Source organism: Stegostoma tigrinum, chromosome 13 (assembly GCF_030684315.1).
Source record: "Stegostoma tigrinum isolate sSteTig4 chromosome 13, sSteTig4.hap1, whole genome shotgun sequence".
In the NCBI taxonomy this organism is placed as follows: domain Eukaryota; kingdom Metazoa; phylum Chordata; class Chondrichthyes; order Orectolobiformes; family Stegostomatidae; genus Stegostoma; species Stegostoma tigrinum.
In genome coordinates, this window is record NC_081366.1 from 11,595,262 (window position 1) to 11,608,349 (window position 13,088).

Sequence of the window (13,088 nt, forward strand, 5' to 3'; positions counted from 1 at the left end):
GGGTTAGGTGGCTCCTTCGTGTCCTGTAGTTATTCTAATATCGATGAAACTTCTACATTGATTTTGGCACATGGTAATTGGCATGAAGTTGAGTTTAGGTAACTTTGAGTCAAAAGTTGGATATTGGAGTAAGGTTGCAGTTTTAGTCAAAGTCTCATAGACAGGTGGAACAGGTTTTAGGAGTTAAATTGCCTCATTCTGTTTCCGTATCGTTCCCACAGCTGACCTTATTGATCTGCAGCAATTTTAGCAATTGGGGAAAACCAAATTAAACTTGTTACCAGTTTCCGGTAAAACTGGGAACAGTCTAATGGGTAAACATTGAAAAATTGTCACATTGTGGGGTGAAAAGGGAATGGAAACTGAGAATTGCCATTGGCAAAAACAAGTTAAAATGGGAGAGAAAGATTTTTGAGCCAATGTCTATTAGAGTTTGATTAGATAAGTCAGTACAGACTTGATGGGTTAAAGGGCCTCAGATTATATGAGTCTACAACTGTATGAACCCGAGATGCTTTGCCATGAAGGAGTAATAATAAAGAATTTACTCCCATTTCCTGGCTGCCTCTGTACTGGGTTTTCAGGCACTTGGAGCAGGGCCTGATGGTGTCTGCACAGCCCATAAGCTGCTCGCTCCTGCCTGAGATCCTGTTCCTCCTGCTATCACCCGCTTCCCCCTGCTCCTCAAGGCTGCAGCTCTGACTCCTGGGTAGCATGATGGCTCAGTGGTGAGCACTGCTGCCTTCACAGTGCCACTGACCTGAGTTCAATGCCAGCCTCAGGTGACTGTCTGTGTGGAGTTTGCAAATTCTCCCTGTATCTGTGTGGAGTTTGCAAATTCTCCCTGTGTCTGTATCTGTGTGGGTTTCATCTGGGTGCTCTGGTTCCCTCCCATGGTCTAACGATGTGCAGGTTAGGTGGATTGGCCATGTTAAATTGCCCACAACATCCAGGGATGTGTAGGTTGGGTGGATTAGCCATGGAGAATGCAGAGTTACAGGGATAGAGGATGCGTGAGTCTGGGTGGGGTGCGCTTTGGAGAGATGGTGTGGACTTGTTGGGCTGGATAGTTTGTTTCCACACTGTAGGGATTCTATGGAATTTCATTCTGCATTGATTTTGGCATAGAGTAGTTTATACTTAGTTGGCACTAAATTGGGGTTAAGACAATGTGGACCAGCTTAAAACATGTTCATTTGGATTTGGTTCTGGCTAGTCTTGTGTCGTGTGAAATCAAGGTTCAATTTGGCTCTGACTAAAGTTTCTAGTTCAGAGTCATCATCATCATTATCATCATTACATAGAATGAGAATCCAAAGAGACTTGGTCTGATTTAATATATTATCACTTGGGGTGCCCAACCACTCCCTGAGCAGTGCAGCTATATCAGCGTTAATATCACTGGGTTATAGAGTTACTAATAGTTACAGGAAGGATAAATAAAAGTAATATACATTACCACTGACCTATTAGTTACTAAATTACCTCACTAGTTTTCCATTATCACTTCCCTTTCAAAGAACCATCTTTCCCCTACTCTTGGCGTTCCATCTTTTCTTCCACCTCAATTCACCCCTTAACCTGGCCCTCAGTTTCCCCTCATTTTCCCTAGCCACCGTGTTCCCTCTTTCCACCTACTGCCTTGCCCCATATTCCTCTTCCCCCATATTCCTCTTCCCCCATGTGCTTCCTTCACGCTTGACACCTGTTTCCGCTTTCCCTGTCTCCACTTTCCTTCTTACCTCTTTCCCTGCTTCAAGTAACTTTTCCACACCTCAGCTTTACTCCTTCCTCTGATCCTTCCTTCAAGTGCCCATCCAAGTAGTTTTTAAAGGTTGTGAGGTTACCTGCCTCAACTCACCTCCCAGGCAGATTTCATTCCCTAATGGACAGTAGTGAATCAGTAGTTTTCAACCTAGAGAGCAGTGGAGGCAGGTATTGAACACACTCAAGGCTGAGTTAGACAGGTTCTTGATTCAGAAAGGAATCAAAGGGTAAAAGTGGGTATAAGAGGAGGCAGTAGTGTTGAGGTAATAACACTGGATTAGTAATCCAGAACCCCAGGCTAACTTCTCGGGACATGGGTTTGAAGGCAAAATTTGAATTCAATAAAATTTGAAATATCGAAAGGAAAGAGGTAGCCTAATGGCGACCATGTAAACACTTCAATTGTTATAAAACCCTGTCTGGTTCATTAATGCCCTTTCCTAGTCTGGCCTCCATGGTGATTCCAGACTACACAATATGGCTCATTCTTAACTGCTGTTGGAAATGGCCTTACAGGCCACTCAGTTCAAGGGCAGTTAGGGATAGACAATAAATGCTGGCCTGACCAGTGATGCCTACACCGACGAAAGTAGCGTTGGGGCCACAATCAGATCAGCCAATGATTTAATCAAATGTCGGAGCAAAATGGCTTGATCCTATCTCGACAGGTTGGGCGAGTGGGCAAATCAATGGCATACGCAGTATAATTTGGATAAATGTGAGGTTATTCACTTCGGAAGCAAAAGCAAGAAGGCAGATTACTACCTGAATGGCTGTAAAGTGGGAGATGGGAGTGTGCAATGGGACCTGGGTATCCTTGTGCACCAGTTGCTGAAGGTAAGCATGCAGGTGCAGGCAGTAAAGAAGACAAATGGTATGTTGGCCTTCATTGTAAGAGGTTTTGAGTACAGGAGGAGGGATGGGTTGCAGTTGTATAGGGCCTTAGTGAGACCACACCTGGAATAGTGTGTGCAGTTTTGGTATTCTTCTCTGAGGAAGGATGCTCTTGTGCTTGAGAGAGTGCAGCAAAGGTTTACCAGGCTGATTCCAGGGATGGCGGGTCTGATGTATGAAGAGAGATTGACTAGTTTGGGATTGTTTTCGCTAGAGTTCAGATGAATGAGGAGGGAATGTCATAGAGACTTATAAAATTCTAACAAGACTGAATAGGGTAGATGCAGGGAGGATGTTCCTGTTGGTGGGTGTGTCCAGAACCAGGGGTCACAGTCTGAGGATTTCAGGTAAATGATTTAGGATAGGGATGAGGAGACATTTCTTCACCCAAAGAGTGGTGAGCTTTTGGAATTCATTATCACAGGAAGTAGTTGATGCTGAAAAATATTCAAGAGGCGACTAGATACAGCAATTAGGGCAAATGGGATCAAAGGTTATGCGGAGAAAACAGGATTGGACTATTGATTTGGGCAACCACGATCGTGAAGAATGGCAGATCAGGCTCGAAGGGCTGAATGGCCTTCTCCTGCTCCTATCTTCTATGTTTCTTTGACTCTCTCCACAAGTTTTGCCAGACCGACTGAGCTTTTCCAACAAGTTCTGTATTTGTTTCTGACCTACAGCATCCGCAGTACCTTTGGCTTTTATTCTGCAGATTATTAGTTTGGCTTTACTAGTCCAATAACACAATCACAATGTTAACAAAACCTTATGATGAAACCTCCAGGAATGCCAGATTCCAGAGTTAGCAGCTCTTCTGCAAGTGTATCAGCCAACAGCTTTATCCATTAAATCCTCAAAAAAACAAAACAGATTCTTACTGGTAAAAATATATTCAGAAAAATGTGTGGACTTCTGGCAGCTAACTACTAAATTCCATATTACCAGTAATGAAGCTTTATATGTTGCAAACAAGTCTGTTAGGCAATTTTAAAGGGGTGTGAGACAATAAGGTGTAGAGCTGGATGAACACAGCAGGCCAAGCAGCATCAGAGGAGCAGGAAGGCTGACGTTTTGGGTCTTGACCCTTCTTCAGAAATGGGAGAGGGGAAGGGGGTTCTGAAATAAATAGGGAGAGAGGGGGTGGTGGATAGAAGATGGATAGAGGAGAAGACAGGTGGAGAGGAGAAAGGCAGGTCAAAAAGGTGGTGACGGAGCCAGGAAGGGTGAGTGTAGGTGGGGAGAGATAGGTCAGTCCAGGGAGAACAGGCAGGTCAAGGCAGCAGGATGAGGTTAGTAGGGAGGAGAGGGGTGTGGGGCTTGGGGTGGGAGGAGAGGATAAGTGGGAGGAAGGACAGGCTAGGGAGGCGGGGATGAGTTGGGCTGCTTTTGGGATGCAGTAGTGGGAGGGGAGATTTTGAAGCTTGTGAAGTGCCATTTCGAGAAGGGATGTGAATCATTTGATTGAGATAATGATGCAAAAGTCAATGTGTCACAATTAAATCTTCTTTGCTAAAGGTTTCCAATTTTGGTTGGAGGTATACCTGGGTATTTTAGCATTGACAGTCCCCTATAGTTTGTAAATGTTTGTGCATTTACCCCAACTCCAGATCACAGATGAATAAGCCTTCCACAGGTTAGCACAATTAAACATGGGCAGCAGCTAGAAGCTTGACCTAAATTGCTAACACAATTTTTAAAAAAATTCAGTCATGGGAAGTGAATGTTGTTAGCTCAGCTAGCATCAATACTGTTGCGAAATTGGGTACAGTACTTATGGATTAGGAGGCAGGAAGTTCGAATTCGGTATTTGTAAAATGTTGGGGTGTGCGGGGAGATGGTGGGGTTGGGAGGGAAGCATTGTGTGGTTCCTTTAAAAGATCATGTGTTTTTGCTGTGCTCAGAGATTTAAAATGGGTGTCTGTGTGTAGCAGCTTGAAATTTTGCAAGTACACAGAGAGCAGCTAAATTGAAGCATTTGTATCAAAAGGCAGGACAGTTAATATGCCAAGCAACAGTTTTTACCAAGACAACAGGCTTTTGAACATAGCCAATCAATTTTAACCAGGCACTTAGATTAAAATCTGATGGTTTTGACAACATAGGACTAATCGTATTGTAAGAAATTGATATGTCACCAAGAGTATAAAGAATGTGGCAGTTGAACAAAATCCCAGAACTAATTGCCATCCACCAGAGCTAATAGCCCTCAGCTCTCAAGAGAGAATCGCTGGCTCTCACAGCCTCCTCTGTGCCTGATGGTTGAAAGCAAATCACCATCTGAATAACAGTGGTACCAAGGGCGCAGATTGTTAATATTCCTGATAAAAGAATTGATGCAGAAGGCACGTAGCATTCTGGAACACACATAACCGGGCTGTAATTTTGAGAGACTAAATTCTATTTTTATTTTGTATAAGTGCGACTTGTATTTATTAGAACAGCATACCATTAGAATCTTGTTTTATTCGGGAATAGTTAGTAGTTAGAAGGGATTTATTCGGCTTGTTTATGGTTTAGTTAATTTGTTCACTGTTAGATTTAAATAAATAAGTAGTTACTTGTTGATTTTAAAGTGAGTGTCGAGGATTTATTTTTAAATTAGCCACTAGAGTGGCTGAAAGGCAGGTTACACCAGTTTTCACATTCCTTTTACAGATTATAGGGTGTTTCAGTTTTTGTTCTCAGAGGAGGGTTAACCTGCACTTTATAACAATTGCCCATCCCTAGTTAAGAAGGTGGTGGTAAACTGGAGGAACTGTATTCTGGATTAGAACATTGTAACTTAGGCAATGAACCAGAAAGGATATAGATAAGCACAGATTGACCTAAGAACAGGGGATGTAAACAACTTCTGTAACTCAGTGATAGACAAGTAACTGTCTTTGGATTTTTCTGGGTAAATATGTACATAAAAGGTAATATGTTGCCTTCTTGCAGTTTTTGAGCATAAAAGTTATTGTTGCTTGTTGAAGAATTAGAATTCTCTGTGTGCACTTAAATTAAACAATCGTGTAATATTGAAGCCTCTGCTGAGTCTTTATACAGACCACAACAAAGTGGGTCTCCTGAAGGTGAATATCTTTGCCTGTGGCTTTAACCCAACGGCTGACAATGTGAAACAAACTAGAAGTCAGGTGTTAATGTACAGGTGCACACCACGAGCGGAAAGTGGGAGCTTTGCTTACTGTCGGGTTGTCAGCGCGCATACCCTGGAGATTCATTTTCCTGCTCAGGCCATTTGTGCATAACACAGTGTGACCATTCCCTGTGAACTATCCTCTCAAAGGCAGCCTTGTCAAATATGTCGGCACTAATCAAATGGGCAACTTTGTTGACTCATGCACATCTACAGAATGGAAAATATTCACATGCCTAAGGACCTTCTGAAAGGCAAGGTAGCTGCCCTCAGATATTAATGGGTGTCTGTTTTGGATGGGCCAAAGGACTAAAAGGTAATGATGTTATTTGATGGCTGCATGGCAAAATAAATTGTACAAAATGGGAAAATGGGCTGGGGGGAAGTTAGGATGATGTCTGACAAGCTGCATGACCTTGAATGAGTCCTGTGAACATTTCGTTACAGGCTGAAAATGGCACTTGTAGCTTGTTTTTCTATTCGCTGTTTTCTGTACTAGGCAGAAGTTTTGTCTTCTGTAGTTGTTTTCTGTGCCTCATTGTACAAGAGAGAAAAAGTTTCGTTCCAAGTCATTGGACTGGGATCACAAACGGTGGCAGGAATGATCTAAGACTCCAGTCCAGCCTACTCTGATGACCAGAAGAGCATGAGACTCATTGTTTCTTTCCTCTCCTTTTAATATTCTTTTCATTTACTTAGGAAATGTTCCTTCTTTTGTTTTTTACTATTACTCAATAAATGTTCATGTATAAGCCAACTGCTGTTGACGAGACTTCCCTTAACTACATTTTACCATATCTGAAAAGAACAGCTTCAATACACTCTGTAATCCAAGACAGTGCTCAACACTTTTTTAAAAAAATAATTTACAGATGTGGGTGTCACTGCTAGATCAGCATTTATTTCCCATCTATGATTGCTTTGGGCTGGTGGTGAGTTACCATCTTGAACAGCTGCAGTCCATGTGCTGTAGTAGATCTACACTGTTGTTGGGAGGGAGTTCCAGGATTTTGTCTCAGCAACCCTCAAGGAACAGCAATATATTTCCAGGTCCAGATGGTAAGTGATTCGAAGGGGAACTTGCAGATGGTGGTGTTCCCATGTATCTGCTGCCCTTGTCCTTCTAGGTGGTGGTATCATGGGTTTGGAAGGTGCTGACTAATGTGCTTTGGTAAACTTCTACAGTGTATTTTGTAGCTAGTACCCACTACTGCTACTGAGTAACAGTGGTGGAAGGACGGAATGTTTATGGGTGTGGTTCCAATCAAGAAGGAAGATGGGAGTTTCAGAATTTTGACCCAAAACCTCACTTCAAATGTGTTTGTAAGTGTGATGGCCCTAAACATTGACAACTGCATTTGAGAGTTGTTGAGAAAGGGATAGAACGACAAGTCCTGTGGTTTGTGTGTACTGACATGATGACAAGTTGCTACTGTAACTTGGCAACAGCTGCCAATACCGATTGCAATCAACAGCATCATATGGTAGCTTCATGTGCAATACTTGTGGCAGAACCTGCTTCTGAAAGATTAGACTTCTTAATGATGAAAGAATGCAAACAATTGTCTGTTTGTAAAGGACAGAAGGTTTAGAAGGGACTTAAGAATTTTTTCACTTGCATCCCGGAACGCAATGATAATTCTCGAATTCTCTTTCCCAAAACATTGTGGAGACTAGAGTGCTGAGTGTTTTCGCATTTCCTTGGAGTTCTTTAGTCTGGAAAGTCAGGGTCAAATCGTCAGCATTTACAAAGTGCAGTGGCTTTGTGGATGGGAGGCCACTATAAAACCCTTTCTGGAAAGGGAGGTTTGGATGCACTGAAGTTTACATGTGGTCAAAGACAGACAGGAGAGTGTTCAAGAACTGTTGCTTCCTCAATGTGTACTGGTTTGACTCTGAAACACAGTAGGATGAGACTGTGGAATAACACTAATGATGGCTGTCAGCCAATTTATTATTTGGTGCCTTTGGGACAAATTTCAAAATTGGTCTCGACAATGGAAAAGCAACATTAGTAATGTCATGCTGTATGAAAGCCATTAACTGGAAATTTATTTGGAATTAATCCACTTTTGAGTCTTAAATGTATTGAATAGGATGTTACTCAAACATAATACTGACATACATCGCAGGCATTACTTACAGTATTGTCAATATACAACATATCAAAACTTTAAGCATATGCTGTTGATATTTTCTTCTATGCTACATTATGACATTGGAATTAGCTTTGATTGACCAAACTGTCACCAACTTTCTAAGCAACTGCAACACTGAATGAACAAGCCAAAGCACAAGTGTTGTTAATAAGTTACAACATTTCACACTAATTTGTCAGTACTTAGACAGTTTGGATTTTAAGTGCCAATTGAATACAACAATTTCTTATAAACTCTTGTATCTAATCTGCACAGCACTGCAGAAGATTAAATTTCTCTGGGCACAGTTGGGTTTTTGCAACTGTAGAATCAGCCGGCTTGATATCAGGTCTTTTCACCCAGTGACTGCCATAGCTATCAGGGCTGGGCTCACACAATAAGTTATATGAAGGCATCTGATATATGTAGCCAAGAACTGCAAAGAAATATTTGTTCTAACTGACCAAGACTGTAGGGGTAAATAGTTTCAGCTTGGTTCAGAATTTCAAATTTAAAAAGATTAAAAAAATGCCCATTTCCTATCTTAAAAGGAGGCAGAACAGATTGTGGGTGGAGGACTGTTGGTTTGAGTGGCAGGCTTTCAGGAAGCAGCTCCCCTATTAAGATTCTTTAATGAGTCCAAGGATTCCTTCCTATTTCCAGTGTTAATGCTGGATATGTGGGTTTCAAAGCATAGGCAGCTGAAGGGAGGCGATAGCTACTGCATGGGAAAGTAAAATCCTTTTCAGCACTTGTTGTGGTCCAAGTGGAATAGGAATACTTCCCCAGGCTCACTAAGCTGCCTTGTTAACACTACCTACCAGTAATACACCATGTCCCCACCACACAACAATCCACTACCTCACTAATCACCCCTTTCCTACTCTGCAGTCATTGACTTCCCCTGGAACAGGAGCCTGAAAGGCTTGGATTTACATTCGGCCTTTCATGACCTTTGGATAGCCAATGAAATACTTCTATGTATGGTCGCTTTGCTGCACTGTAGAAAATGCAGCAGCCAATTTTAACCTAGCCATCTCTCACATATTGCAAATTAATAACGGCCAGGTACTCTATTTTAGGAATTGATCAACAGATAAAAATCCCCAAGAACACGGGGAAGAACTACATGATCTCAGCTGAAACCGTTTCATGAGATCTTTTACTTTCTTTCGGCTGACTTGCAGCCAAGGAGTACATTCCAGAAGTGATAATCAGGACCAATTGTTAAAGTCACAGAACCTGACAAAACATAATTCTTGTTGGTTTTCTAATTGTTTAACTGCCCAAGCCCAATTGAATTTTTAATTGCATTCAGATGGTGGGCTATAACTGGCGATTCACTCAGAATTCTACATTCAGCAGCAGTTGGAGTTATCCTTTTACCAGGACGTGCATGGCTATAATGTGTTTATTAAAAACTTGGAAGTGAGTAAACTCCAGTTCTACCGTCCATTGCCAGACTATTTCGAGTCAAGCATCCTGCTCCTTTCCTACGAGTATTGTGGCCTATAGGTTGGGAGTGAATGGATCAGCTAAATCCAGACTAAGTAGGTCTAATGAACTGAGATGTACTGGGCTTGTTGAAGAAGGCACCAAACTTTCAAACAGTTTAATCTAAAAGACATATCAGAATTACAGTATAAAAATGTCTCTAAAGTTTGCTTAGCTGCTGAAAGTGGACACTTGCCACACAGCCATGAGTTGGTGTAACTGAAGCTAAAGTTGACAAATTGCTGATTTGCCAGATACTAACAACAGAAAGAATGACATTAACTCTAGCCCCTGTAATGATTGTCAGTTCTAAAGAAAGAGTGGACAAACTGGGGTGTTTTCCTTAGGGAGACAATGCTTGAGATGTATAAAATTATAGGGAGTAGACAGGAAGAAACTTTTTCCCTTGACGGAAGGATCAACAAGGGGGCATAGATTTAGGGTAAGGGGAAGAAGGTTTAGAGGGGATATGAAGAACTGTTTGCCCCCACGCACAGAGAGTGTTGGGTATTTCAAACTTACTGCCTATAAAAGGTGGTAATAGCAGTAACCCTCATAACATTTAAGAAGTATTTAGATTTGCACCTGCAACACTGTAACATACAAGGCTATGCACCAAATGCTGGAAAATGAGATTAAAATAGATGGTAGTTTTTGACTGGCATGGACATGATGGGTCAAAGGGCCTATTTTCTGTGCTGTAGATCTTTATGACTTGATGATGTTGTCGGTATATTTGTGAAAATTCTGGAACTCCCTATCCACCTGGGCCGCATAGGCATCTTCAGCACAAGTGCTGCAGCTGTTTAAAATAGCAGCTCATCGCTGTCTTCTTTGGGATTACCAGGTCACAGAGATTTTACAGCATGGAAAGTGGCCCTTCTGCCCATTGCTTCTCGATTGGTCATTAAACATCTATCTGTTCTAATCTAATTTTCTAGCACTTTGTAGCCTGGAATGCTATGTCATTTCAAATGTTCATCTAAATACTGTAATTCTTCATGTCTTTTTAAAAATTGGGTTTTAAAAATTGCTCTGGTTGCTATTTCCTGCAAAATAGCCAAGATTTCTTTTAACATAAACAGTTCATACTCAACACAGAAAGTTCGAGAGAATGTGTTGGTGACAATGATCAGAGTGATGTCCTCTAGCATATCATCAGAACAGCTCAGATTCATGCCCAGGCTGGCTTGGCACTTTTGAACAAACACCAGACTTCTTGAATAAGGTACATAGGAGAGTTTCACAGAAGTATATCAATCAAAGAAACTGTTGAAACATCTATGGTAGCCATCAGAACAAAGTCAGAGTAACAATCAGAAATAGGAGTAGAAGGTCCTGTCTATTGAACCTGAACCATTCAACACAATCAATCTGATCTTCAATTTCACCAACATCTTCCCTCATGAATTCTTGAGCCTCCCAAAATTTATTTATCCCATTCTTGAATATATTAAGTGATGGAGTATCTACAACTCTCTGGGGTAGAGAATGCACAGCCTTTCATGGGCCCTTATCCTGAGACTGTGTGCCATGTTCTGTTTCCACCTCCCCCCCCGCCTTTATTAATTAAGAATGAGGGTGTTGCTGGCTAGACAGCATTTATTGCCTGTCCTTACTTGACTAGGTAAGATGGCAGTTCCTTCCCTAAAGGACATTAGTTTTTCCTGACAATCGACAATGGATTCACAGTCATCATTAGATTCTTAATTCCAGATATTTTATTGAATTCAAATTCCATCATCTACTGAGATGGGATTTGAACCCAGGTCCCCAGAATGTTACCCCTGGATTAACAGTAGATGATACCACTAGATCAGCGCCTCCACTCCTCTTCAGCAAGAGGGAACAATTTCTCCACTTCTACCATGTTAAGCCTCAAGGAAATCTTGCTTAATTCAATTATATCACCTCTCCATCTTCTCAACTCAAGGGAATATGGAACTAATTTACTCAGCTTCTCAACAAAGGACAGCTCTCTTTTCCCACAGACCAATTGCAGCGAACATTTTCATGGCTTGTATAATGAATGAATGCATGCATCCATACAACTGTGGAGATTTTAAGTCATTTGGACATTAAGTGCCTTTCTTGATCTCAGGATATTCCAAAGTACTTCTCAGTCAAAGAAATACTTCGAAGCATGGTCAGTCGTTGTATAATTCAGGAAACACCGCAGTCGATTTCCACCCAGTAAGCTCTCAATGTGACAATGACCAGATAATCTGCTTCATGTGCAGAGTGAAAGGTAAAAATTGCCAATTACACAGGGAAGAACTGTTGTTTGCATTTAAAAAGTGGCATTGCATTTTTTACATCCACTTGAATGGATATAGTGTGCCTCAGTTTAGTGTTACATCCAATAGACCATAACTCCAACGCTTCTGCACTGTACAAGCCTATGAGCCTAGGAAACGAATGTGAGTATTCTGAAGTGAGAAGTGAGCCTACAACCTTGTGATTCAGAGTGGAGAGTGTTATCACAGTTAATACAGACCAGCTAATTTATGATTTTTAGGAGTTAAAGGGAAGCTAAAGGGAAGCTAGTTTGAAAATAGTGATCACACAATGATGCAATGGAAGGAGACGGCAACATACAATTGGTCTCAGGAGCAAACGGCAATTGCAGAGATGTGCATATTTGTCATGTTATACTCTTAGTTCTCTCTCACATCTAAGATTGTGTCAGCAAGCCCCAATTCCAAAGGCCTGAGCCCACACTGGTTTGACAAATGTAGCACGGTATTGAGGAAGTGCTGCACCAGAAGTACTGTCTTTCAGATATCGGAGGGTCCCATCTGCCCTCTGGGGGCACCATTCAAAGCACTCCCATGTGCTGGCTCACATTTATTGTTAAAATATCACAAAAGCTGATTAGGAGTTGTCCAGAACAGAAACAGATCTTTCAACTCATCATGCCTATACCTACATGCACACACAAAAAAAAAATCAAAATATACTAATCCAATCAGCCTGAACTTGGTGACTAGCTACTATGCTCTGACATTTTATGTGCCCAAAATTGTTATGCATCTGAAACAGGTTATCTGGTTATTATCACACCAAGAACTTGCTGGGTGAAAACTGGCTGTTGCATTTCCTGAATTACAACAATGACGATACTTCAAAGTATTTTTTTGGCTGTGACATATTTTAGGACATTTTGAGATCAAGAAAGGCAATTAATGTCCAAATGAGTTAAAATCTCCACCAGCTGGTTGGATTCTTGCATTTGTTCATCAGACATGGAAGCAGCCATGAGAAAGTTTATTTGCATTGGCGCCTGGGTTGTCCTTTGCTGAGAAGTTGAGTTAAATTAGTTCCATATGGTATAGAGTTTAGAAGACGGCGAAGTGATCTAATTGAAGTAGCACAAATATATATAGGAGCTTGCTGAGCACAACTTGGCTGCCACATTTCCTACACCACAACAGGAGTAAGAATAAGCAGCTATGAAGCTCATTGAAACATTGCATTTTTACAGCACATTTCACAAAATAAGGCAGAAGAGGTGGCAGAATGATGACCTGAAATGAATCTTGAAATTAGTTAACCTGGTGACAGTGAAAATATCGGCCTTGTAATTTTTCATACATCGAGAATCTGATCTATGTCTGAAAGCTAATAAATGGTCAAGAAAAATACAAGGCTTTGTC